The sequence below is a fragment of the Anomaloglossus baeobatrachus genome, unplaced genomic scaffold (assembly GCF_048569485.1).
Source record: "Anomaloglossus baeobatrachus isolate aAnoBae1 unplaced genomic scaffold, aAnoBae1.hap1 Scaffold_322, whole genome shotgun sequence".
Lineage (NCBI taxonomy): Eukaryota > Metazoa > Chordata > Amphibia > Anura > Aromobatidae > Anomaloglossus > Anomaloglossus baeobatrachus.
The window spans coordinates 224,665-246,918 of record NW_027442614.1 but is presented as its reverse complement, the minus strand read 5'-3'; the positions used below and the strand labels follow the sequence as shown (position 1 = coordinate 246,918).

At 47.1% G+C, this 22,254-nt stretch overlaps 13 non-coding genes and 1 pseudogene across 13 annotated transcripts; all 14 read left to right on the top strand.

Annotated features, from left to right (window-relative positions):
* The first annotated feature begins 299 nt into the window (after positions 1–299).
* On the top strand, positions 300–490 carry LOC142269685 (U2 spliceosomal RNA). Its single transcript, XR_012735111.1, has one exon. It is a non-coding gene; the product is annotated as a U2 spliceosomal RNA (small nuclear RNA).
* Positions 491–1,877: 1,387 nt separating this feature from the next.
* Positions 1,878–2,068, top strand: LOC142269684 (U2 spliceosomal RNA). Its single transcript, XR_012735110.1, has one exon. It is a non-coding gene; the product is annotated as a U2 spliceosomal RNA (small nuclear RNA).
* Positions 2,069–4,257: 2,189 nt separating this feature from the next.
* On the top strand, positions 4,258–4,450 carry LOC142269757 (U2 spliceosomal RNA). The gene has a single exon (XR_012735176.1). It is a non-coding gene; the product is annotated as a U2 spliceosomal RNA (small nuclear RNA).
* Positions 4,451–5,837: 1,387 nt separating this feature from the next.
* Positions 5,838–6,028, top strand: LOC142269682 (U2 spliceosomal RNA). Its single transcript, XR_012735109.1, has one exon. It is a non-coding gene; the product is annotated as a U2 spliceosomal RNA (small nuclear RNA).
* A 2,189-nt stretch (positions 6,029–8,217) lies between these two features.
* Positions 8,218–8,410, top strand: LOC142269758 (U2 spliceosomal RNA). Its single transcript, XR_012735177.1, has one exon. It is a non-coding gene; the product is annotated as a U2 spliceosomal RNA (small nuclear RNA).
* A 1,387-nt stretch (positions 8,411–9,797) lies between these two features.
* On the top strand, positions 9,798–9,939 carry LOC142269779 (U2 spliceosomal RNA; annotated as a pseudogene).
* Positions 9,940–10,636: 697 nt separating this feature from the next.
* LOC142269767 (U2 spliceosomal RNA) lies at positions 10,637–10,832 on the top strand. The gene has a single exon (XR_012735184.1). It is a non-coding gene; the product is annotated as a U2 spliceosomal RNA (small nuclear RNA).
* Positions 10,833–12,219: 1,387 nt separating this feature from the next.
* LOC142269681 (U2 spliceosomal RNA) lies at positions 12,220–12,410 on the top strand. The gene has a single exon (XR_012735108.1). It is a non-coding gene; the product is annotated as a U2 spliceosomal RNA (small nuclear RNA).
* A 1,387-nt stretch (positions 12,411–13,797) lies between these two features.
* Positions 13,798–13,988, top strand: LOC142269680 (U2 spliceosomal RNA). Its single transcript, XR_012735107.1, has one exon. It is a non-coding gene; the product is annotated as a U2 spliceosomal RNA (small nuclear RNA).
* Positions 13,989–15,375: 1,387 nt separating this feature from the next.
* LOC142269679 (U2 spliceosomal RNA) lies at positions 15,376–15,566 on the top strand. Its single transcript, XR_012735106.1, has one exon. It is a non-coding gene; the product is annotated as a U2 spliceosomal RNA (small nuclear RNA).
* Positions 15,567–16,953: 1,387 nt separating this feature from the next.
* LOC142269678 (U2 spliceosomal RNA) lies at positions 16,954–17,144 on the top strand. The gene has a single exon (XR_012735105.1). It is a non-coding gene; the product is annotated as a U2 spliceosomal RNA (small nuclear RNA).
* A 1,387-nt stretch (positions 17,145–18,531) lies between these two features.
* LOC142269675 (U2 spliceosomal RNA) lies at positions 18,532–18,722 on the top strand. The gene has a single exon (XR_012735103.1). It is a non-coding gene; the product is annotated as a U2 spliceosomal RNA (small nuclear RNA).
* A 1,387-nt stretch (positions 18,723–20,109) lies between these two features.
* On the top strand, positions 20,110–20,300 carry LOC142269674 (U2 spliceosomal RNA). The gene has a single exon (XR_012735102.1). It is a non-coding gene; the product is annotated as a U2 spliceosomal RNA (small nuclear RNA).
* A 1,387-nt stretch (positions 20,301–21,687) lies between these two features.
* LOC142269673 (U2 spliceosomal RNA) lies at positions 21,688–21,878 on the top strand. Its single transcript, XR_012735101.1, has one exon. It is a non-coding gene; the product is annotated as a U2 spliceosomal RNA (small nuclear RNA).
* Positions 21,879–22,254: the final 376 nt, after the last annotated feature.

The window sequence follows — 22,254 nt, the reverse complement described above, 5'->3', positions numbered from 1 at the left end:
ACGGAAAGTCAGGCAACCTGTCCTGTCCGTCTTTTTGTATCGTGAATTGGAAAGACTGCAAGGGGGAGGGGAGTTGCTTGCGCCCTAAAGGAGGAGTTATTCAGATTCATTGCAGTGGGCGGCGGCTGCAAAACGCACCATTCTTCTTGTTTTTGCTCTGCAAAGCAGCCTTTTCAAGGGTTGGCTTGGGTGACAAAATGTCTTGTGTAGGCGTGGGTTTGTCTCCCTCTCGCTCTCTCTCCCTAAGATGTGTCCGGCATAGGCCAGGGTGCCACTCGAGGCCCAAACCAATTCTGGTTATCGCTTCTCGGCCTTTTGGCTAAGATCAAGTGTAGTATCTGTTCTTATCAGTTTAATATCTGATACGTCCCCTATCTGGGGACCATATATTAAATGGATTTTTAGAACAGGGAGATGGAAAAAGAGCTTGCTCTGTCCACTCCACGCATTGACCTGGTATTGCAGTACCTCCAGGAACGGTGCACCCCTTCTTAACCCAGTTTCCAAAAGCAGAACTCAATTCACCTGATTCATATTAGCCCGATTTAATGAATTGGAAGAAAGCATACGTCTTCATATGCACCTCAATTTGGCCCATTCACTTTTCACACTTCCTCCTTTTGTTTTTTATCTTTCACACTTTTGACTTTCTTTATTCATCCAAATAGCAAACTCATCACCACTCAACCTGACCAACTCGGCTATGTCCCCGTGCTGCAGTTCTCTGTCTTATCTAGATCATTTGCAATTGAATGGAATAGATCCCTTTTGGACAAAGTGGATTCACCTGCTGCTGCAGTGACCACAGGTGTGATAAGATCTAGAATTGGCATCTGGTGCGATCTCTCCGCTTCCACTCCAAAGAAAGTTACCTGTTTATTCCTATCATGCATTGGTTTTTGGGGTTTTCTTTGAGTAATGATGATCTCTTTAGTAGTCTGTTGGCGCCCTCTCCTGGAGGAATAGTTTGCTTGCTCTTGGACATTCTAAAAGAGAGGTCATGATAGACATTGAGCTTCTGAGCTCAATTGGGGACAGTCATGGGTGATGAATGTTTGCAACCTACTGCGAAGCCTCATACCGCAATATAAGGAACGTCAAATACTAAGAAAGGGCGGCCTATGAAAGAATTACTACTTTCAATAAGTACACTTAAACGGCTAATTGGGAATAGAAAAACTGTAAAAAGCCCTCTGAGAAAGCCCCCCTCTAACCTTTGATAGTAAGCTTTTCTGTAGTCTGCCTGTTGATGTATTTTCCGTTTGAACTGTGCACAACATGAAGAGACGGAACACTGGCGGCTTGTCACAATGCCCCCCGATGACATCACAATAGCGCTGCTGCCTAGAAAACAAGCTGCGCAGAAGAAGTTGTTCTTTGGGTGGGAGGGTGGGCTAGTGGAAGGAGGGGGCAATCTCTTTTTTTCCCGGGTGGTAGGGGGATGACAGGAGAAGGGAAGCGGGTGGTGAGAAAGGTACAGAGGGCAGGGTTTGGGGGCTGGGAAGGAAAGGGAAAAGATTAGGGTTTGGGGATGATGAAAGGGCTTTCTACGGGTAAGGATGGCAAAGGGTGGCAGTGACGGAAAGTCAGGCAACCTGTCCTGTCCGTCTTTTTGTATCGTGAATTGGAAAGACTGCAAGGGGGAGGGGAGTTGCTTGCGCCCTAAAGGAGGAGTTATTCAGATTCATTGCAGTGGGCGGCGGCTGCAAAACGCACCATTCTTCTTGTTTTTGCTCTGCAAAGCAGCCTTTTCAAGGGTTGGCTTGGGTGACAAAATGTCTTGTGTAGGCGTGGGTTTGTCTCCCTCTCGCTCTCTCTCCCTAAGATGTGTCCGGCATAGGCCAGGGTGCCACTCGAGGCCCAAACCAATTCTGGTTATCGCTTCTCGGCCTTTTGGCTAAGATCAAGTGTAGTATCTGTTCTTATCAGTTTAATATCTGATACGTCCCCTATCTGGGGACCATATATTAAATGGATTTTTAGAACAGGGAGATGGAAAAAGAGCTTGCTCTGTCCACTCCACGCATTGACCTGGTATTGCAGTACCTCCAGGAACGGTGCACCCCTTCTTAACCCAGTTTCCAAAAGCAGAACTCAATTCACCTGATTCATATTAGCCCGATTTAATGAATTGGAAGAAAGCATACGTCTTCATATGCACCTCAATTTGGCCCATTCACTTTTCACACTTCCTCCTTTTGTTTTTTATCTTTCACACTTTTGACTTTCTTTATTCATCCAAATAGCAAACTCATCACCACTCAACCTGACCAACTCGGCTATGTCCCCGTGCTGCAGTTCTCTGTCTTATCTAGATCATTTGCAATTGAATGGAATAGATCCCTTTTGGACAAAGTGGATTCACCTGCTGCTGCAGTGACCACAGGTGTGATAAGATCTAGAATTGGCATCTGGTGCGATCTCTCCGCTTCCACTCCAAAGAAAGTTACCTGTTTATTCCTATCATGCATTGGTTTTTGGGGTTTTCTTTGAGTAATGATGATCTCTTTAGTAGTCTGTTGGCGCCCTCTCCTGGAGGAATAGTTTGCTTGCTCTTGGACATTCTAAAAGAGAGGTCATGATAGACATTGAGCTTCTGAGCTCAATTGGGGACAGTCATGGGTGATGAATGTTTGCAACCTACTGCGAAGCCTCATACCGCAATATAAGGAACGTCAAATACTAAGAAAGGGCGGCCTATGAAAGAATTACTACTTTCAATAAGTACACTTAAACGGCTAATTGGGAATAGAAAAACTGTAAAAAGCCCTCTGAGAAAGCCCCCCTCTAACCTTTGATAGTAAGCTTTTCTGTAGTCTGCCTGTTGATGTATTTTCCGTTTGAACTGTGCACAACATGAAGAGACGGAACACTGGCGGCTTGTCACAATGCCCCCCGATGACATCACAATAGCGCTGCTGCCTAGAAAACAAGCTGCGCAGAAGAAGTTGTTCTTTGGGTGGGAGGGTGGGCTAGTGGAAGGAGGGGGCAATCTCTTTTTTTCCCGGGTGGTAGGGGGATGACAGGAGAAGGGAAGCGGGTGGTGAGAAAGGTACAGAGGGCAGGGTTTGGGGGCTGGGAAGGAAAGGGAAAAGATTAGGGTTTGGGGATGATGAAAGGGCTTTCTACGGGTAAGGATGGCAAAGGGTGGCAGTGACGGAAAGTCAGGCAACCTGTCCTGTCCGTCTTTTTGTATCGTGAATTGGAAAGACTGCAAGGGGGAGGGGAGTTGCTTGCGCCCTAAAGGAGGAGTTATTCAGATTCATTGCAGTGGGCGGCGGCTGCAAAACGCACCATTCTTCTTGTTTTTGCTCTGCAAAGCAGCCTTTTCAAGGGTTGGCTTGGGTGACAAAATGTCTTGTGTAGGCGTGGGTTTGTCTCCCTCTCGCTCTCTCTCCCTAAGATGTGTCCGGCATAGGCCAGGGTGCCACTCGAGGCCCAAACCAATTCTGGTTATCGCTTCTCGGCCTTTTGGCTAAGATCATGTGTAGTGTTGTTCGAAGAGGTGGTTTAAGCTCCAGGCCACCTTAGTACAATGATACACTGCACACTGGAAGGTTGCGCTTGCTAGTACTCTGGGTGGATAGTATATTCATCTAGAGGAAAACATGGCCCTACCAGGATCAAGGCTATTAGACTGAGTAAGGGTGGGGGGCTATAGTACAACGTGCCCCAGGACTGACGACCCTGGAGTGAGTCTGAGCTTGCTGGCTTGGGACCCCGGCAAGCCTTGGGCTCTGTAGCACACCGTACCTTGCCTTTTCATACTTTTTGAGCATATTACCCTATCCCGGCCTTCTGGCTAGGAAGGGAAATTTTTATAATCCCGGTCGGAGGTCTGGTCAGCTTTGGGCTGAGAAACTAACACCCGGTTGGAGGTCCGGGTCAGCTTCGGCTGAGAAACCAACACCCGGTTGGAGGTCTGGGTCAGCTTCGGCTGAGAAACCAACACCCGGTTGGAGGTCCGGTTAGCCTTGGGCTGAGAAACCAACACCGGTTGACGGTCCGGGCAGTTTCGGCTGCGAAACCAATAACTAGTAGCTCTCTACTCCACTTGGGTAAGATGCCTGGGTGGACGCTGGGAGCAACGACAAGGCTCAACCAGGCTTCGGCTTGGGGGAGCACCGAAGATCCCTGACCCTTGCTGTGGCCTTCTGGCTCGGAGGGACGGGGTTGATTTTTGGGGACCCTCTCCTCACGGTGGGGTCCACACGAATCCTAGCCTTTGCACTGTTTTTGGTGTGACTTCGGTCATGCATTTTTTGTGGTGCTTTGGAAAGCTTCATTAAATCAAAAATCTGTTCTTATCAGTTTAATATCTGATACGTCCCCTATCTGGGGACCATATATTAAATGGATTTTTAGAACAGGGAGATGGAAAAAGAGCTTGCTCTGTCCACTCCACGCATTGACCTGGTATTGCAGTACCTCCAGGAACGGTGCACCCCTTCTTAACCCAGTTTCCAAAAGCAGAACTCAATTCACCTGATTCATATTAGCCCGATTTAATGAATTGGAAGAAAGCATACGTCTTCATATGCACCTCAATTTGGCCCATTCACTTTTCACACTTCCTCCTTTTGTTTTTTATCTTTCACACTTTTGACTTTCTTTATTCATCCAAATAGCAAACTCATCACCACTCAACCTGACCAACTCGGCTATGTCCCCGTGCTGCAGTTCTCTGTCTTATCTAGATCATTTGCAATTGAATGGAATAGATCCCTTTTGGACAAAGTGGATTCACCTGCTGCTGCAGTGACCACAGGTGTGATAAGATCTAGAATTGGCATCTGGTGCGATCTCTCCGCTTCCACTCCAAAGAAAGTTACCTGTTTATTCCTATCATGCATTGGTTTTTGGGGTTTTCTTTGAGTAATGATGATCTCTTTAGTAGTCTGTTGGCGCCCTCTCCTGGAGGAATAGTTTGCTTGCTCTTGGACATTCTAAAAGAGAGGTCATGATAGACATTGAGCTTCTGAGCTCAATTGGGGACAGTCATGGGTGATGAATGTTTGCAACCTACTGCGAAGCCTCATACCGCAATATAAGGAACGTCAAATACTAAGAAAGGGCGGCCTATGAAAGAATTACTACTTTCAATAAGTACACTTAAACGGCTAATTGGGAATAGAAAAACTGTAAAAAGCCCTCTGAGAAAGCCCCCCTCTAACCTTTGATAGTAAGCTTTTCTGTAGTCTGCCTGTTGATGTATTTTCCGTTTGAACTGTGCACAACATGAAGAGACGGAACACTGGCGGCTTGTCACAATGCCCCCCGATGACATCACAATAGCGCTGCTGCCTAGAAAACAAGCTGCGCAGAAGAAGTTGTTCTTTGGGTGGGAGGGTGGGCTAGTGGAAGGAGGGGGCAATCTCTTTTTTTCCCGGGTGGTAGGGGGATGACAGGAGAAGGGAAGCGGGTGGTGAGAAAGGTACAGAGGGCAGGGTTTGGGGGCTGGGAAGGAAAGGGAAAAGATTAGGGTTTGGGGATGATGAAAGGGCTTTCTACGGGTAAGGATGGCAAAGGGTGGCAGTGACGGAAAGTCAGGCAACCTGTCCTGTCCGTCTTTTTGTATCGTGAATTGGAAAGACTGCAAGGGGGAGGGGAGTTGCTTGCGCCCTAAAGGAGGAGTTATTCAGATTCATTGCAGTGGGCGGCGGCTGCAAAACGCACCATTCTTCTTGTTTTTGCTCTGCAAAGCAGCCTTTTCAAGGGTTGGCTTGGGTGACAAAATGTCTTGTGTAGGCGTGGGTTTGTCTCCCTCTCGCTCTCTCTCCCTAAGATGTGTCCGGCATAGGCCAGGGTGCCACTCGAGGCCCAAACCAATTCTGGTTATCGCTTCTCGGCCTTTTGGCTAAGATCAAGTGTAGTATCTGTTCTTATCAGTTTAATATCTGATACGTCCCCTATCTGGGGACCATATATTAAATGGATTTTTAGAACAGGGAGATGGAAAAAGAGCTTGCTCTGTCCACTCCACGCATTGACCTGGTATTGCAGTACCTCCAGGAACGGTGCACCCCTTCTTAACCCAGTTTCCAAAAGCAGAACTCAATTCACCTGATTCATATTAGCCCGATTTAATGAATTGGAAGAAAGCATACGTCTTCATATGCACCTCAATTTGGCCCATTCACTTTTCACACTTCCTCCTTTTGTTTTTTATCTTTCACACTTTTGACTTTCTTTATTCATCCAAATAGCAAACTCATCACCACTCAACCTGACCAACTCGGCTATGTCCCCGTGCTGCAGTTCTCTGTCTTATCTAGATCATTTGCAATTGAATGGAATAGATCCCTTTTGGACAAAGTGGATTCACCTGCTGCTGCAGTGACCACAGGTGTGATAAGATCTAGAATTGGCATCTGGTGCGATCTCTCCGCTTCCACTCCAAAGAAAGTTACCTGTTTATTCCTATCATGCATTGGTTTTTGGGGTTTTCTTTGAGTAATGATGATCTCTTTAGTAGTCTGTTGGCGCCCTCTCCTGGAGGAATAGTTTGCTTGCTCTTGGACATTCTAAAAGAGAGGTCATGATAGACATTGAGCTTCTGAGCTCAATTGGGGACAGTCATGGGTGATGAATGTTTGCAACCTACTGCGAAGCCTCATACCGCAATATAAGGAACGTCAAATACTAAGAAAGGGCGGCCTATGAAAGAATTACTACTTTCAATAAGTACACTTAAACGGCTAATTGGGAATAGAAAAACTGTAAAAAGCCCTCTGAGAAAGCCCCCCTCTAACCTTTGATAGTAAGCTTTTCTGTAGTCTGCCTGTTGATGTATTTTCCGTTTGAACTGTGCACAACATGAAGAGACGGAACACTGGCGGCTTGTCACAATGCCCCCCGATGACATCACAATAGCGCTGCTGCCTAGAAAACAAGCTGCGCAGAAGAAGTTGTTCTTTGGGTGGGAGGGTGGGCTAGTGGAAGGAGGGGGCAATCTCTTTTTTTCCCGGGTGGTAGGGGGATGACAGGAGAAGGGAAGCGGGTGGTGAGAAAGGTACAGAGGGCAGGGTTTGGGGGCTGGGAAGGAAAGGGAAAAGATTAGGGTTTGGGGATGATGAAAGGGCTTTCTACGGGTAAGGATGGCAAAGGGTGGCAGTGACGGAAAGTCAGGCAACCTGTCCTGTCCGTCTTTTTGTATCGTGAATTGGAAAGACTGCAAGGGGGAGGGGAGTTGCTTGCGCCCTAAAGGAGGAGTTATTCAGATTCATTGCAGTGGGCGGCGGCTGCAAAACGCACCATTCTTCTTGTTTTTGCTCTGCAAAGCAGCCTTTTCAAGGGTTGGCTTGGGTGACAAAATGTCTTGTGTAGGCGTGGGTTTGTCTCCCTCTCGCTCTCTCTCCCTAAGATGTGTCCGGCATAGGCCAGGGTGCCACTCGAGGCCCAAACCAATTCTGGTTATCGCTTCTCGGCCTTTTGGCTAAGATCAAGTGTAGTGTTGTTCGAAGAGGTGGTTTAAGCTCCAGGCCACCTTAGTACAATGATACAATACACACTGGAAGGTTGCGCTTGCTAGTACTCTGGGTGGATAGTATATTCATCTTGTGGAAAACATGGCCCTACCAGGATCGAGGCTATTAGACTGAGTAAGGGTGGGGGGCTATGGTACAACGTGCCCCAGGACTGACGACCCTGGAGTGAGTCTGAGCTTGCTGGCTTGGGACCCCGGCAAGCCTTGGGCTCTGTAGCATACCGTACCTTGCCTTTTCATACTTTTTGAGCATATTACCCTATCCCGGCCTTCTGGCTAGGAAGGGAAATTTTTATAATCCCGGTCGGAGGTCTGGTCAGCTTTGGGCTGAGAAACTAACACCCGGTTGGAGGTCCGGGTCAGCTTCGGCTGAGAAACCAACACCCGGTTGGAGGTCTGGGTCAGCTTCGGCTGAGAAACCAACACCCGGTTGGAGGTCCGGTTAGCCTTGGACTGAGAAACCAACACCGGTTGACGGTCCGGGCAGTTTCGGCTGCGAAACCAACAACTAGTAGCTCTCTACTCCACTTGGGTAAGATGCCTGGGTGGACGCTGGGAGCAACGACAAGGCTCAACCAGGCTTCGGCTTGGGGGAGCACCGAAGATCCCTGACCCTTGCTGTAGCCTTCTGGCTCGGAGGGACAGGGTTGATTTTTGGGGACCCTCTCCTCACGGTGGGGTCCACACGAATCCTAGCCTTTGCACTGTTTTTGGTGTGACTTCGGTCATGCATTTTTTGCGGTGCTTTGGAAAGCTTCATTAAATCAAAAATCTGTTCTTATCAGTTTAATATCTGATACGTCCCCTATCTGGGGACCATATATTAAATGGATTTTTAGAACAGGGAGATGGAAAAAGAGCTTGCTCTGTCCACTCCACGCATTGACCTGGTATTGCAGTACCTCCAGGAACGGTGCACCCCTTCTTAACCCAGTTTCCAAAAGCAGAACTCAATTCACCTGATTCATATTAGCCCGATTTAATGAATTGGAAGAAAGCATACGTCTTCATATGCACCTCAATTTGGCCCATTCACTTTTCACACTTCCTCCTTTTGTTTTTTATCTTTCACACTTTTGACTTTCTTTATTCATCCAAATAGCAAACTCATCACCACTCAACCTGACCAACTCGGCTATGTCCCCGTGCTGCAGTTCTCTGTCTTATCTAGATCATTTGCAATTGAATGGAATAGATCCCTTTTGGACAAAGTGGATTCACCTGCTGCTGCAGTGACCACAGGTGTGATAAGATCTAGAATTGGCATCTGGTGCGATCTCTCCGCTTCCACTCCAAAGAAAGTTACCTGTTTATTCCTATCATGCATTGGTTTTTGGGGTTTTCTTTGAGTAATGATGATCTCTTTAGTAGTCTGTTGGCGCCCTCTCCTGGAGGAATAGTTTGCTTGCTCTTGGACATTCTAAAAGAGAGGTCATGATAGACATTGAGCTTCTGAGCTCAATTGGGGACAGTCATGGGTGATGAATGTTTGCAACCTACTGCGAAGCCTCATACCGCAATATAAGGAACGTCAAATACTAAGAAAGGGCGGCCTATGAAAGAATTACTACTTTCAATAAGTACACTTAAACGGCTAATTGGGAATAGAAAAACTGTAAAAAGCCCTCTGAGAAAGCCCCCCTCTAACCTTTGATAGTAAGCTTTTCTGTAGTCTGCCTGTTGATGTATTTTCCGTTTGAACTGTGCACAACATGAAGAGACGGAACACTGGCGGCTTGTCACAATGCCCCCCGATGACATCACAATAGCGCTGCTGCCTAGAAAACAAGCTGCGCAGAAGAAGTTGTTCTTTGGGTGGGAGGGTGGGCTAGTGGAAGGAGGGGGCAATCTCTTTTTTTCCCGGGTGGTAGGGGGATGACAGGAGAAGGGAAGCGGGTGGTGAGAAAGGTACAGAGGGCAGGGTTTGGGGGCTGGGAAGGAAAGGGAAAAGATTAGGGTTTGGGGATGATGAAAGGGCTTTCTACGGGTAAGGATGGCAAAGGGTGGCAGTGACGGAAAGTCAGGCAACCTGTCCTGTCCGTCTTTTTGTATCGTGAATTGGAAAGACTGCAAGGGGGAGGGGAGTTGCTTGCGCCCTAAAGGAGGAGTTATTCAGATTCATTGCAGTGGGCGGCGGCTGCAAAACGCACCATTCTTCTTGTTTTTGCTCTGCAAAGCAGCCTTTTCAAGGGTTGGCTTGGGTGACAAAATGTCTTGTGTAGGCGTGGGTTTGTCTCCCTCTCGCTCTCTCTCCCTAAGATGTGTCCGGCATAGGCCAGGGTGCCACTCGAGGCCCAAACCAATTCTGGTTATCGCTTCTCGGCCTTTTGGCTAAGATCAAGTGTAGTATCTTTCGAAAAGGTGGTTTAAGGCTCCGGCCACCTTAGTACAATGATGCAATGCACACTGGAAGGTTGCGCTTGTTAGTACTTTGGGAGGATAGTATATCCATCTAGAGGAAACCATGGCCCTACCAGGATCGAGGTTATTAGACTGAGTAAGTGTGGGGGTTATGGTGCAATGTGCCCCAGGAATGGACACCCTGGAGGGAGTCTGAACTTGCTAGGTTGGGACCCTGGTAAGCCTCAGACTCTGTCGCACGCCGCGCCTTGCCTATTCATACTTTCCAAGCATATTGCCCTATCCCGGCCTTCTGGCTAAGAAGGGAAATTTTTATAATCCCGGTCGGAGGTCCGGTCAGCTTTGGGCTGAGAAACCAACACCCGGTTGGAGGTCCGGGTCAGCTTTGGCTGAGAAACCAACACCCGGTTGGAGGTCCGGTTAGCCTTGGGCTGAGAAACCAACACCCGGTTGGAGGTCCGGTCAGCCTTGGGCTGAGAAACCAACACCCGGTTGGAGGTCCGGTCAGCCTTGGGCTGAGAAACCAACACCGGTTGACGGTCCGGGCAGTCTCGGCTGCGAAACCAACGACTAGTAGCTCCCTACTCCACTTGGGTAAGATGCCTCGGTGGATGCTGGGAGCAACAACAAGGCTCAACCAGGCTTCGGCTTGGGGGAGCACCGAAGATCCCTGACCCTCGCTGTGGCCTTCTGGCTCGGAGGGACGGGGTTGATTTTTGGGGATCCTCTTCTCACGGAGGGGTCCACACGAATCCTAGCCTTTGCACTGTTTTTGGTGTGACTTCGGTCATGCATTTTTGCGGTGCTTTGGAAAGCTTCATTAAATCAAAAATCTGTTCTTATCAGTTTAATATCTGATACGTCCCCTATCTGGGGACCATATATTAAATGGATTTTTAGAACAGGGAGATGGAAAAAGAGCTTGCTCTGTCCACTCCACGCATTGACCTGGTATTGCAGTACCTCCAGGAACGGTGCACCCCTTCTTAACCCAGTTTCCAAAAGCAGAACTCAATTCACCTGATTCATATTAGCCCGATTTAATGAATTGGAAGAAAGCATACGTCTTCATATGCACCTCAATTTGGCCCATTCACTTTTCACACTTCCTCCTTTTGTTTTTTATCTTTCACACTTTTGACTTTCTTTATTCATCCAAATAGCAAACTCATCACCACTCAACCTGACCAACTCGGCTATGTCCCCGTGCTGCAGTTCTCTGTCTTATCTAGATCATTTGCAATTGAATGGAATAGATCCCTTTTGGACAAAGTGGATTCACCTGCTGCTGCAGTGACCACAGGTGTGATAAGATCTAGAATTGGCATCTGGTGCGATCTCTCCGCTTCCACTCCAAAGAAAGTTACCTGTTTATTCCTATCATGCATTGGTTTTTGGGGTTTTCTTTGAGTAATGATGATCTCTTTAGTAGTCTGTTGGCGCCCTCTCCTGGAGGAATAGTTTGCTTGCTCTTGGACATTCTAAAAGAGAGGTCATGATAGACATTGAGCTTCTGAGCTCAATTGGGGACAGTCATGGGTGATGAATGTTTGCAACCTACTGCGAAGCCTCATACCGCAATATAAGGAACGTCAAATACTAAGAAAGGGCGGCCTATGAAAGAATTACTACTTTCAATAAGTACACTTAAACGGCTAATTGGGAATAGAAAAACTGTAAAAAGCCCTCTGAGAAAGCCCCCCTCTAACCTTTGATAGTAAGCTTTTCTGTAGTCTGCCTGTTGATGTATTTTCCGTTTGAACTGTGCACAACATGAAGAGACGGAACACTGGCGGCTTGTCACAATGCCCCCCGATGACATCACAATAGCGCTGCTGCCTAGAAAACAAGCTGCGCAGAAGAAGTTGTTCTTTGGGTGGGAGGGTGGGCTAGTGGAAGGAGGGGGCAATCTCTTTTTTTCCCGGGTGGTAGGGGGATGACAGGAGAAGGGAAGCGGGTGGTGAGAAAGGTACAGAGGGCAGGGTTTGGGGGCTGGGAAGGAAAGGGAAAAGATTAGGGTTTGGGGATGATGAAAGGGCTTTCTACGGGTAAGGATGGCAAAGGGTGGCAGTGACGGAAAGTCAGGCAACCTGTCCTGTCCGTCTTTTTGTATCGTGAATTGGAAAGACTGCAAGGGGGAGGGGAGTTGCTTGCGCCCTAAAGGAGGAGTTATTCAGATTCATTGCAGTGGGCGGCGGCTGCAAAACGCACCATTCTTCTTGTTTTTGCTCTGCAAAGCAGCCTTTTCAAGGGTTGGCTTGGGTGACAAAATGTCTTGTGTAGGCGTGGGTTTGTCTCCCTCTCGCTCTCTCTCCCTAAGATGTGTCCGGCATAGGCCAGGGTGCCACTCGAGGCCCAAACCAATTCTGGTTATCGCTTCTCGGCCTTTTGGCTAAGATCAAGTGTAGTATCTGTTCTTATCAGTTTAATATCTGATACGTCCCCTATCTGGGGACCATATATTAAATGGATTTTTAGAACAGGGAGATGGAAAAAGAGCTTGCTCTGTCCACTCCACGCATTGACCTGGTATTGCAGTACCTCCAGGAACGGTGCACCCCTTCTTAACCCAGTTTCCAAAAGCAGAACTCAATTCACCTGATTCATATTAGCCCGATTTAATGAATTGGAAGAAAGCATACGTCTTCATATGCACCTCAATTTGGCCCATTCACTTTTCACACTTCCTCCTTTTGTTTTTTATCTTTCACACTTTTGACTTTCTTTATTCATCCAAATAGCAAACTCATCACCACTCAACCTGACCAACTCGGCTATGTCCCCGTGCTGCAGTTCTCTGTCTTATCTAGATCATTTGCAATTGAATGGAATAGATCCCTTTTGGACAAAGTGGATTCACCTGCTGCTGCAGTGACCACAGGTGTGATAAGATCTAGAATTGGCATCTGGTGCGATCTCTCCGCTTCCACTCCAAAGAAAGTTACCTGTTTATTCCTATCATGCATTGGTTTTTGGGGTTTTCTTTGAGTAATGATGATCTCTTTAGTAGTCTGTTGGCGCCCTCTCCTGGAGGAATAGTTTGCTTGCTCTTGGACATTCTAAAAGAGAGGTCATGATAGACATTGAGCTTCTGAGCTCAATTGGGGACAGTCATGGGTGATGAATGTTTGCAACCTACTGCGAAGCCTCATACCGCAATATAAGGAACGTCAAATACTAAGAAAGGGCGGCCTATGAAAGAATTACTACTTTCAATAAGTACACTTAAACGGCTAATTGGGAATAGAAAAACTGTAAAAAGCCCTCTGAGAAAGCCCCCCTCTAACCTTTGATAGTAAGCTTTTCTGTAGTCTGCCTGTTGATGTATTTTCCGTTTGAACTGTGCACAACATGAAGAGACGGAACACTGGCGGCTTGTCACAATGCCCCCCGATGACATCACAATAGCGCTGCTGCCTAGAAAACAAGCTGCGCAGAAGAAGTTGTTCTTTGGGTGGGAGGGTGGGCTAGTGGAAGGAGGGGGCAATCTCTTTTTTTCCCGGGTGGTAGGGGGATGACAGGAGAAGGGAAGCGGGTGGTGAGAAAGGTACAGAGGGCAGGGTTTGGGGGCTGGGAAGGAAAGGGAAAAGATTAGGGTTTGGGGATGATGAAAGGGCTTTCTACGGGTAAGGATGGCAAAGGGTGGCAGTGACGGAAAGTCAGGCAACCTGTCCTGTCCGTCTTTTTGTATCGTGAATTGGAAAGACTGCAAGGGGGAGGGGAGTTGCTTGCGCCCTAAAGGAGGAGTTATTCAGATTCATTGCAGTGGGCGGCGGCTGCAAAACGCACCATTCTTCTTGTTTTTGCTCTGCAAAGCAGCCTTTTCAAGGGTTGGCTTGGGTGACAAAATGTCTTGTGTAGGCGTGGGTTTGTCTCCCTCTCGCTCTCTCTCCCTAAGATGTGTCCGGCATAGGCCAGGGTGCCACTCGAGGCCCAAACCAATTCTGGTTATCGCTTCTCGGCCTTTTGGCTAAGATCAAGTGTAGTATCTGTTCTTATCAGTTTAATATCTGATACGTCCCCTATCTGGGGACCATATATTAAATGGATTTTTAGAACAGGGAGATGGAAAAAGAGCTTGCTCTGTCCACTCCACGCATTGACCTGGTATTGCAGTACCTCCAGGAACGGTGCACCCCTTCTTAACCCAGTTTCCAAAAGCAGAACTCAATTCACCTGATTCATATTAGCCCGATTTAATGAATTGGAAGAAAGCATACGTCTTCATATGCACCTCAATTTGGCCCATTCACTTTTCACACTTCCTCCTTTTGTTTTTTATCTTTCACACTTTTGACTTTCTTTATTCATCCAAATAGCAAACTCATCACCACTCAACCTGACCAACTCGGCTATGTCCCCGTGCTGCAGTTCTCTGTCTTATCTAGATCATTTGCAATTGAATGGAATAGATCCCTTTTGGACAAAGTGGATTCACCTGCTGCTGCAGTGACCACAGGTGTGATAAGATCTAGAATTGGCATCTGGTGCGATCTCTCCGCTTCCACTCCAAAGAAAGTTACCTGTTTATTCCTATCATGCATTGGTTTTTGGGGTTTTCTTTGAGTAATGATGATCTCTTTAGTAGTCTGTTGGCGCCCTCTCCTGGAGGAATAGTTTGCTTGCTCTTGGACATTCTAAAAGAGAGGTCATGATAGACATTGAGCTTCTGAGCTCAATTGGGGACAGTCATGGGTGATGAATGTTTGCAACCTACTGCGAAGCCTCATACCGCAATATAAGGAACGTCAAATACTAAGAAAGGGCGGCCTATGAAAGAATTACTACTTTCAATAAGTACACTTAAACGGCTAATTGGGAATAGAAAAACTGTAAAAAGCCCTCTGAGAAAGCCCCCCTCTAACCTTTGATAGTAAGCTTTTCTGTAGTCTGCCTGTTGATGTATTTTCCGTTTGAACTGTGCACAACATGAAGAGACGGAACACTGGCGGCTTGTCACAATGCCCCCCGATGACATCACAATAGCGCTGCTGCCTAGAAAACAAGCTGCGCAGAAGAAGTTGTTCTTTGGGTGGGAGGGTGGGCTAGTGGAAGGAGGGGGCAATCTCTTTTTTTCCCGGGTGGTAGGGGGATGACAGGAGAAGGGAAGCGGGTGGTGAGAAAGGTACAGAGGGCAGGGTTTGGGGGCTGGGAAGGAAAGGGAAAAGATTAGGGTTTGGGGATGATGAAAGGGCTTTCTACGGGTAAGGATGGCAAAGGGTGGCAGTGACGGAAAGTCAGGCAACCTGTCCTGTCCGTCTTTTTGTATCGTGAATTGGAAAGACTGCAAGGGGGAGGGGAGTTGCTTGCGCCCTAAAGGAGGAGTTATTCAGATTCATTGCAGTGGGCGGCGGCTGCAAAACGCACCATTCTTCTTGTTTTTGCTCTGCAAAGCAGCCTTTTCAAGGGTTGGCTTGGGTGACAAAATGTCTTGTGTAGGCGTGGGTTTGTCTCCCTCTCGCTCTCTCTCCCTAAGATGTGTCCGGCATAGGCCAGGGTGCCACTCGAGGCCCAAACCAATTCTGGTTATCGCTTCTCGGCCTTTTGGCTAAGATCAAGTGTAGTATCTGTTCTTATCAGTTTAATATCTGATACGTCCCCTATCTGGGGACCATATATTAAATGGATTTTTAGAACAGGGAGATGGAAAAAGAGCTTGCTCTGTCCACTCCACGCATTGACCTGGTATTGCAGTACCTCCAGGAACGGTGCACCCCTTCTTAACCCAGTTTCCAAAAGCAGAACTCAATTCACCTGATTCATATTAGCCCGATTTAATGAATTGGAAGAAAGCATACGTCTTCATATGCACCTCAATTTGGCCCATTCACTTTTCACACTTCCTCCTTTTGTTTTTTATCTTTCACACTTTTGACTTTCTTTATTCATCCAAATAGCAAACTCATCACCACTCAACCTGACCAACTCGGCTATGTCCCCGTGCTGCAGTTCTCTGTCTTATCTAGATCATTTGCAATTGAATGGAATAGATCCCTTTTGGACAAAGTGGATTCACCTGCTGCTGCAGTGACCACAGGTGTGATAAGATCTAGAATTGGCATCTGGTGCGATCTCTCCGCTTCCACTCCAAAGAAAGTTACCTGTTTATTCCTATCATGCATTGGTTTTTGGGGTTTTCTTTGAGTAATGATGATCTCTTTAGTAGTCTGTTGGCGCCCTCTCCTGGAGGAATAGTTTGCTTGCTCTTGGACATTCTAAAAGAGAGGTCATGATAGACATTGAGCTTCTGAGCTCAATTGGGGACAGTCATGGGTGATGAATGTTTGCAACCTACTGCGAAGCCTCATACCGCAATATAAGGAACGTCAAATACTAAGAAAGGGCGGCCTATGAAAGAATTACTACTTTCAATAAGTACACTTAAACGGCTAATTGGGAATAGAAAAACTGTAAAAAGCCCTCTGAGAAAGCCCCCCTCTAACCTTTGATAGTAAGCTTTTCTGTAGTCTGCCTGTTGATGTATTTTCCGTTTGAACTGTGCACAACATGAAGAGACGGAACACTGGCGGCTTGTCACAATGCCCCCCGATGACATCACAATAGCGCTGCTGCCTAGAAAACAAGCTGCGCAGAAGAAGTTGTTCTTTGGGTGGGAGGGTGGGCTAGTGGAAGGAGGGGGCAATCTCTTTTTTTCCCGGGTGGTAGGGGGATGACAGGAGAAGGGAAGCGGGTGGTGAGAAAGGTACAGAGGGCAGGGTTTGGGGGCTGGGAAGGAAAGGGAAAAGATTAGGGTTTGGGGATGATGAAAGGGCTTTCTACGGGTAAGGATGGCAAAGGGTGGCAGTGACGGAAAGTCAGGCAACCTGTCCTGTCCGTCTTTTTGTATCGTGAATTGGAAAGACTGCAAGGGGGAGGGGAGTTGCTTGCGCCCTAAAGGAGGAGTTATTCAGATTCATTGCAGTGGGCGGCGGCTGCAAAACGCACCATTCTTCTTGTTTTTGCTCTGCAAAGCAGCCTTTTCAAGGGTTGGCTTGGGTGACAAAATGTCTTGTGTAGGCGTGGGTTTGTCTCCCTCTCGCTCTCTCTCCCTAAGATGTGTCCGGCATAGGCCAGGGTGCCACTCGAGGCCCAAACCAATTCTGGTTATCGCTTCTCGGCCTTTTGGCTAAGATCAAGTGTAGTATCTGTTCTTATCAGTTTAATATCTGATACGTCCCCTATCTGGGGACCATATATTAAATGGATTTTTAGAACAGGGAGATGGAAAAAGAGCTTGCTCTGTCCACTCCACGCATTGACCTGGTATTGCAGTACCTCCAGGAACGGTGCACCCCTTCTTAACCCAGTTTCCAAAAGCAGAACTCAATTCACCTGATTCATATTAGCCCGATTTAATGAATTGGAAGAAAGCATACGTCTTCATATGCACCTCAATTTGGCCCATTCACTTTTCACACTTCCTCCTTTTGTTTTTTATCTTTCACACTTTTGACTTTCTTTATTCATCCAAATAGCAAACTCATCACCACTCAACCTGACCAACTCGGCTATGTCCCCGTGCTGCAGTTCTCTGTCTTATCTAGATCATTTGCAATTGAATGGAATAGATCCCTTTTGGACAAAGTGGATTCACCTGCTGCTGCAGTGACCACAGGTGTGATAAGATCTAGAATTGGCATCTGGTGCGATCTCTCCGCTTCCACTCCAAAGAAAGTTACCTGTTTATTCCTATCATGCATTGGTTTTTGGGGTTTTCTTTGAGTAATGATGATCTCTTTAGTAGTCTGTTGGCGCCCTCTCCTGGAGGAATAGTTTGCTTGCTCTTGGACATTCTAAAAGAGAGGTCATGATGGACATTGAGCTTCTGAGCTCAATTGGGGACAGTCATGGGTGATGAATGTTTGCAACCTACTGCGAAGCCTCATACCGCAATATAAGGAACGTCAAATACTAAGAAAGGGCGGCCTATGAAAGAATTACTACTTTCAATAAGTACACTTAAACGGCTAATTGGGAATAGAAAAACTGTAAAAAGCCCTCTGAGAAAGCCCCCCTCTAACCTTTGATAGTAAGCTTTTCTGTAGTCTGCCTGTTGATGTATTTTCCGTTTGAACTGTGCACAACATGAAGAGACGGAACACTGGCGGCTTGTCACAATGCCCCCCGATGACATCACAATAGCGCTGCTGCCTAGAAAACAAGCTGCGCAGAAGAAGTTGTTCTTTGGGTGGGAGGGTGGGCTAGTGGAAGGAGGGGGCAATCTCTTTTTTTCCCGGGTGGTAGGGGGATGACAGGAGAAGGGAAGCGGGTGGTGAGAAAGGTACAGAGGGCAGGGTTTGGGGGCTGGGAAGGAAAGGGAAAAGATTAGGGTTTGGGGATGATGAAAGGGCTTTCTACGGGTAAGGATGGCAAAGGGTGGCAGTGACGGAAAGTCAGGCAACCTGTCCTGTCCGTCTTTTTGTATCGTGAATTGGAAAGACTGCAAGGGGGAGGGGAGTTGCTTGCGCCCTAAAGGAGGAGTTATTCAGATTCATTGCAGTGGGCGGCGGCTGCAAAACGCACCATTCTTCTTGTTTTTGCTCTGCAAAGCAGCCTTTTCAAGGGTTGGCTTGGGTGACAAAATGTCTTGTGTAGGCGTGGGTTTGTCTCCCTCTCGCTCTCTCTCCCTAAGATGTGTCCGGCATAGGCCAGGGTGCCACTCGAGGCCCAAACCAATTCTGGTTATCGCTTCTCGGCCTTTTGGCTAAGATCAAGTGTAGTATCTGTTCTTATCAGTTTAATATCTGATACGTCCCCTATCTGGGGACCATATATTAAATGGATTTTTAGAACAGGGAGATGGAAAAAGAGCTTGCTCTGTCCACTCCACGCATTGACCTGGTATTGCAGTACCTCCAGGAACGGTGCACCCCTTCTTAACCCAGTTTCCAAAAGCAGAACTCAATTCACCTGATTCATATTAGCCCGATTTAATGAATTGGAAGAAAGCATACGTCTTCATATGCACCTCAATTTGGCCCATTCACTTTTCACACTTCCTCCTTTTGTTTTTTATCTTTCACACTTTTGACTTTCTTTATTCATCCAAATAGCAAACTCATCACCACTCAACCTGACCAACTCGGCTATGTCCCCGTGCTGCAGTTCTCTGTCTTATCTAGATCATTTGCAATTGAATGGAATAGATCCCTTTTGGACAAAGTGGATTCACCTGCTGCTGCAGTGACCACAGGTGTGATAAGATCTAGAATTGGCATCTGGTGCGATCTCTCCGCTTCCACTCCAAAGAAAGTTACCTGTTTATTCCTATCATGCATTGGTTTTTGGGGTTTTCTTTGAGTAATGATGATCTCTTTAGTAGTCTGTTGGCGCCCTCTCCTGGAGGAATAGTTTGCTTGCTCTTGGACATTCTAAAAGAGAGGTCATGATAGACATTGAGCTTCTGAGCTCAATTGGGGACAGTCATGGGTGATGAATGTTTGCAACCTACTGCGAAGCCTCATACCGCAATATAAGGAACGTCAAATACTAAGAAAGGGCGGCCTATGAAAGAATTACTACTTTCAATAAGTACACTTAAACGGCTAATTGGGAATAGAAAAACTGTAAAAAGCCCTCTGAGAAAGCCCCCCTCTAACCTTTGATAGTAAGCTTTTCTGTAGTCTGCCTGTTGATGTATTTTCCGTTTGAACTGTGCACAACATGAAGAGACGGAACACTGGCGGCTTGTCACAATGCCCCCCGATGACATCACAATAGCGCTGCTGCCTAGAAAACAAGCTGCGCAGAAGAAGTTGTTCTTTGGGTGGGAGGGTGGGCTAGTGGAAGGAGGGGGCAATCTCTTTTTTTCCCGGGTGGTAGGGGGATGACAGGAGAAGGGAAGCGGGTGGTGAGAAAGGTACAGAGGGCAGGGTTTGGGGGCTGGGAAGGAAAGGGAAAAGATTAGGGTTTGGGGATGATGAAAGGGCTTTCTACGGGTAAGGATGGCAAAGGGTGGCAGTGACGGAAAGTCAGGCAACCTGTCCTGTCCGTCTTTTTGTATCGTGAATTGGAAAGACTGCAAGGGGGAGGGGAGTTGCTTGCGCCCTAAAGGAGGAGTTATTCAGATTCATTGCAGTGGGCGGCGGCTGCAAAACGCACCATTCTTCTTGTTTTTGCTCTGCAAAGCAGCCTTTTCAAGGGTTGGCTTGGGTGACAAAATGTCTTGTGTAGGCGTGGGTTTGTCTCCCTCTCGCTCTCTCTCCCTAAGATGTGTCCGGCATAGGCCAGGGTGCCACTCGAGGCCCAAACCAATTCTGGTTATCGCTTCTCGGCCTTTTGGCTAAGATCAAGTGTAGTATCTGTTCTTATCAGTTTAATATCTGATACGTCCCCTATCTGGGGACCATATATTAAATGGATTTTTAGAACAGGGAGATGGAAAAAGAGCTTGCTCTGTCCACTCCACGCATTGACCTGGTATTGCAGTACCTCCAGGAACGGTGCACCCCTTCTTAACCCAGTTTCCAAAAGCAGAACTCAATTCACCTGATTCATATTAGCCCGATTTAATGAATTGGAAGAAAGCATACGTCTTCATATGCACCTCAATTTAGCCCATTCACTTTTCACACTTCCTCCTTTTGTTTTTTATCTTTCACACTTTTGACTTTCTTTATTCATCCAAATAGCAAACTCATCACCACTCAACCTGACCAACTCGGCTATGTCCCCGTGCTGCAGTTCTCTGTCTTATCTAGATCATTTGCAATTGAATGGAATAGATCCCTTTTGGACAAAGTGGATTCACCTGCTGCTGCAGTGACCACAGGTGTGATAAGATCTAGAATTGGCATCTGGTGCGATCTCTCCGCTTCCACTCCAAAGAAAGTTACCTGTTTATTCCTATCATGCATTGGTTTTTGGGGTTTTCTTTGAGTAATGATGATCTCTTTAGTAGTCTGTTGGCGCCCTCTCCTGGAGGAATAGTTTGCTTGCTCTTGGACATTCTAAAAGAGAGGTCATGATAGACATTGAGCTTCTGAGCTCAATTGGGGACAGTCATGGGTGATGAATGTTTGCAACCTACTGCGAAGCCTCATACCGCAATATAAGGAACGTCAAATACTAAGAAAGGGCGGCCTATGAAAGAATTACTACTTTCAATAAGTACACTTAAACGGCTAATTGGGAATAGAAAAACTGTAAAAAGCCCTCTGAGAAAGCCCCCCTCTAACCTTTGATAGTAAGCTTTTCTGTAGTCTGCCTGTTGATGTATTTTCCGTTTGAACTGTGCACAACATGAAGAGACGGAACACTGGCGGCTTGTCACAATGCCCCCCGATGACATCACAATAGCGCTGCTGCCTAGAAAACAAGCTGCGCAGAAGAAGTTGTTCTTTGGGTGGGAGGGTGGGCTAGTGGAAGGAGGGGGCAATCTCTTTTTTTCCCGGGTGGTAGGGGGATGACAGGAGAAGGGAAGCGGGTGGTGAGAAAGGTACAGAGGGCAGGGTTTGGGGGCTGGGAAGGAAAGGGAAAAGATTAGGGTTTGGGGATGATGAAAGGGCTTTCTACGGGTAAGGATGGCAAAGGGTGGCAGTGACGGAAAGTCAGGCAACCTGTCCTGTCCGTCTTTTTGTATCGTGAATTGGAAAGACTGCAAGGGGGAGGGGAGTTGCTTGCGCCCTAAAGGAGGAGTTATTCAGATTCATTGCAGTGGGCGGCGGCTGCAAAACGCACCATTCTTCTTGTTTTTGCTCTGCAAAGCAGCCTTTTCAAGGGTTGGCTTGGGTGACAAAATGTCTTGTGTAGGCGTGGGTTTGTCTCCCTCTCGCTCTCTCTCCCTAAGATGTGTCCGGCATAGGCCAGGGTGCCACTCGAGGCCCAAACCAATTCTGGTTATCGCTTCTCGGCCTTTTGGCTAAGATCAAGTGTAGTATCTGTTCTTATCAGTTTAATATCTGATACGTCCCCTATCTGGGGACCATATATTAAATGGATTTTTAGAACAGGGAGATGGAAAAAGAGCTTGCTCTGTCCACTCCACGCATTGACCTGGTATTGCAGTACCTCCAGGAACGGTGCACCCCTTCTTAACCCAGTTTCCAAAAGCAGAACTCAATTCACCTGATTCATATTAGCCCGATTTAATGAATTGGAAGAAAGCATACGTCTTCATATGCACCTCAATTTGGCCCATTCACTTTTCACACTTCCTCCTTTTGTTTTTTATCTTTCACACTTTTGACTTTCTTTATTCATCCAAATAGCAAACTCATCACCACTCAACCTGACCAACTCGGCTATGTCCCCGTGCTGCAGTTCTCTGTCTTATCTAGATCATTTGCAATTGAATGGAATAGATCCCTTTTGGACAAAGTGGATTCACCTGCTGCTGCAGTGACCACAGGTGTGATAAGATCTAGAATTGGCATCTGGTGCGATCTCTCCGCTTCCACTCCAAAGAA